Consider the following 4,710-nt stretch of genomic DNA (forward strand, 5'->3'; position numbering starts at 1 on the left):
GTGGATGCTTAGTTTATTTTGTCATTCTGATCGCATTTTCTCTACTGTTCCGTTTTAATTTTAAATTTAAATTGTTTTGCATTATATGGCTGTTTGCTGTTTTATGGGTTTTTCCCATTTGCCTTTCAAACTTACTCTCTTTAATCAATAATTCTTATATCTTTAAGCGTCAGTGACAAACATTTTTTTTTCTAACAGGCGGTATACAAATTCAACAATTTATTATTATTTTATTATCATAATTGACCTATCTGATTTGTCGATTTATCAATGCATGTTATTATATTTCAAGTTGGAAATTTTTACAACATATCATAATATGCATCATAATTTTCAACTGTAATTCATTTTATTTAATATCAATAAATTTAATTCCACAACATAATTTTATTAAATAATGATTAATTTGATTTCAGGTTCCGGTTCGTTCGTAGTGACTTCAACTAGTTGCCAAACAACAAAGCTGAAGGAAAACGTGCTCAAGCCGTCAGAATCTGAAAGAAAGGAAATTTTTAGTTACATTACCAATTTATAACACCGAATGAAAATGAAATTTATCGACAACTACTACGATTTTTTTCAATACACCAGCATTGTATAAGGGCACAACTTAATAGCATAAAGGTCAGGGATTTCTGTGTTACAACAGAATTAACAGGGTGTATATAAAATAACGTAAAGAATTAAGTCAACATTATACGGTTTATACAACAACACTATCGCACCAGTGTATGTATGTCTATGGTTAAAAATGATACATAGGCCTAATTGATGGAAAACAAACTTTACATAATTAATTCTTATATTTAATTGCTATGGTACCGTTATACATTGTAAACGATTGCATTTCGTAATTAACATGAATTTAATCCATTTTTGGTTATTTCATACAACAGCTATTGATAGCAGACCTAAATGTAATGTTAAAAATTAATTAATTTAATTTAAATAATATATTTAGGCACATGGGCAAGTCATTACCAATTCCATAGTAAACCACACTGTCCAAGTGGCACAACAGAGGCATTATTTTTTAATAAGTACCATGAATATACTTTGGCCAATGGTTTTATAGGAAGGACGAGGTAGTTCAGTATGGTGGGCACAAGCGAAGATTGGCATTGGTAGGCCTAAGTTTTGAACCAGAAAGTACCGTATGTATACACTCCGAGGCCAGATCTCCTATCATCACGTCACCACGCTCTGTCAAATCTGTAGCTGAAAATACGTTAGTGGTCAATGGTTTTGAACGGTTTAATAAAGATATCAATTATATAGGGCCCAATACTTTATTTTAAATAGCAGCTGTATATAGTGCCCATGTGTACTCAAAATGTATGTTTTCCACGCACACCACCCATATATGTCTTGTACAGTATATAGTGCTAATACCATTTTGGAACATATATCGCAGGTCACAAAAGTGGCCAGCTCACCAACTGAATTTTTTTTTATTGTATTTACTGATTAATATTGCTACTCAACTACCTTTAACAACACACACAGTATGATACAGTATTTTGACAGTATGTTTAATGGTAAATTAATAAAAGATCCTTTAAAATGTATTAAAAATATTACATGCCTCTAATAACATTACGGTACCGTGTATCTCTATGGAAATGATAGCACTATTTTATAAATCTTTATTATTTATTGTTCAGGCCTACTGTTAATCGGGAATTAAAAACGATTTGAAATGCGTGATTACCTTAGCGGGGTTTGAGTGGGCGGAGCATAGGTGGGGGTGCAGGGGCGAATCCCCCTGGCGCTCCAACGATCTGAGCATTTTTAAACGATTTCAGGGAGTGTTTGTTGATAATACCGGGTACATAAACAAAAATATTTTTAATAAAGCCACGTACAATTTGAGTTTCAATGTATGTTTAATTTGAGCACACGAGCTACGTAGATAAACATCTCATTACTCAAACAAAAAGGCATACTGATAATTTTTGAGTGAATGTATTCACGTGGGCCTAAATACTGTACTTATCTGACTGCGTGCGTGCCTTATGCTGACAGTAGCTTCAGTCACTGCATGACCGTTTTTATATTTTTAATAAAACCAGGGAACAGTGAAAAAAAAAAAAATTCTAATTTTAAATACATATTGCCCTGAATTCGTAATCATTCGTTATCACGCGTAGATTGTACTAAATGCGTGACAAATTTATGATCTATGTTTCTGCAAAATGCGTGTTTCATCCAAAATGACTTTAAAATGCGGGACCGTCCTGCACGAAGATGTTTGGTAGCTATGAGATTCGAAACGGCTAATTATAGGTCTAAAACTGGTAGCATATTATTTCTACACAGAAACCAAGTTCTCTTCGATAAATAATTATCAAGAATTTACTACAAAATCCCATACGCAGAAAATATAATTAAATATCAAAAGCAAAGCTATTATCGTCTGCCTTCTTTTATGTATTCTATGCAACCATTATTGCTGTTGATTGAGAGCACCTGATAGATAAGTCCCGCTAAATTGGTGGTAGTCACTGAGTGTGTGCTGAACTAAGATCTTTTAAAAATTAACCTGTGTCATCAGCTCCATTATTCTCTTCTCAATCGAACGGCTGAAATGCAAGTACCAGTATAATATACGCAACGTTTTTCAGAAGAGACATTTAGACCGTTGCTCCCGTGTGCACGTTTTAAATGCAGTATGCCCTTTAGAAAAGAACATGTGATTCTCTCCCGGTGTATACTGCCCCATTCAAAGTACTACACTGGAAATATCTTCAGAAATTCTCAAGTAAGCCTTTGTGTGTTCACACAGAAAATGCTACTAACTGTTCAACTGTAATCACAAATCCAGCATCAAATAAAGTATAACATTAGATGATTAATTATTTATCCATTGAAACCAAGTATGTTATAGTTAATACAGGAAGATTTTTTGGGGTAGAAAATGCTATAACATTTTTATTTTTCAAAATATGATACTTTTAAATAAAAGAATTCCAATATAAATATATTTTTAAATTATTTTCTCCAAAAAGTAATAATGTCGAACTGAATCAGCAAGGCTTGGAACATTGGTTCCACACGTGCACGTTTTCGCAATCTCCATAAAATATAAAGACCCAATTTTAGCATATATTAATGTTGTGAAAATGTTAAATCTGCCAAGCATTTGAATTCTTTCCTGCATTTTACTGGGATTTTATGTATGGCTTCACATTTAGACAGGCTGATTCGAGTTTTGCTACTTTTTTGCCAAGGTTCTTGCGAAAATTCACCAGGGACTGACATGGTCTAAAGGCAAGCAGGCTGCTTTCCCCCTGACATCCCCTCCGGACATTTCCCCCGGACACTTGCCGCATGCATTTTTCCACCGGACTGTCTAAGTTTTCAATTACTTTGCTACCAATATTAAGTTGCTCAGCTATAAAACCCCGCCAGTCACGAAGATTCGCTTCTTTGCTGTCAAGTTCAAGGCAAATTTTCTAGCAGACATTCTCTGGGAGGTCGCACCAATCCATTGGAGCATTACATTCTTCTGCATACTAGTAAGTCAACTTCACTCACTCTTGTGTGCAGATTTTTCATTGCCATCATGTTCATATTCTGAAAATATATGCAACAATTAAAATTATCGACCCTGTTTAATTGGAAGTCGATTTATAGGTATCCGTACTCTCTGTTTTGAGACAATAAACTTTTAAATATTTTATTTTTTTTGCATGTATTCATACATACAAAGTATTATATGTATGTACATATATTTGTATAGGCCTATATATATGTTTGTATATATATATATGTATATACTTATATATATATATATATATTATTAGCTTTTAAGCAAAAGTAGATCAAGAAAACATCTTAGAACATAAAAGTTTCGATCTGTGACCGATTGAAAGTTGTTCCTTTTTAGGGGTTTCCGTTTTTTAAAACAGACAGTAGGCCAGTCTATATTTTCCATCGCGTAATTTAAACATTTTATTTATTAATATGTCTTCTTCCATTTATTCATCTGTTTACAATATCTGAACGTTTCTTATCTTGTTATGGTCTTTTGGGCTTTTTGATTTTTACATCTTGATTTTATTGTTTGATACTGATGTGTCTTGAGGAATACGTAGCATACGTGTCAGATGACTAGCTTCATAGATATAGGCTACTTACCTCTATACAGTATTTTGTAGTTGGGCTTACGTATTTGTAAATTGTTACTAATTTACAATATAAATAAATCGATTGTATTAGTAGCATCAATGAGGTATTGATATCTCCTTGGTAGCATAGTTCCATAGATTTTATATTGTGAACTTCATCTTTCACAAAAGTCATCGGTATGATTTTAATATTAATTTATTTTTTACACAATACATTATTGTGTTTGTATTTCATGTTTTATAATTGCAGTTTGTTATTCGGAATTTTATTAAGTAATGGCTTCAGACAATAAATTAGTTCTAGGAAATACCTTGTATTTTTTTTGTTTAACTTGTGACGTAACGTGTGTGATATTGTTTATTGCGATTTAAGAAATTAAATTCAACGCATGGCAGATTCCGCTATGAAGTAAACCTACATAATGAATAATAAATATAAGTTTAATAATTTAGGCCTATAAATGTATTAATTAATATCGAATCATATATATATATACACATATATATAATATATATATATATATGTATAATGAATAAATGTAGTTGGCAATACTAGCAACGTATAGTGCTCGATACACAT

This window comes from Anneissia japonica, unplaced genomic scaffold, assembly GCF_011630105.1.
Source record: "Anneissia japonica isolate Jap-2015-1 unplaced genomic scaffold, ASM1163010v1 scaffold2707_len876726_cov182, whole genome shotgun sequence".
Classification (NCBI taxonomy): Eukaryota; Metazoa; Echinodermata; class Crinoidea; order Comatulida; family Comatulidae; genus Anneissia; species Anneissia japonica.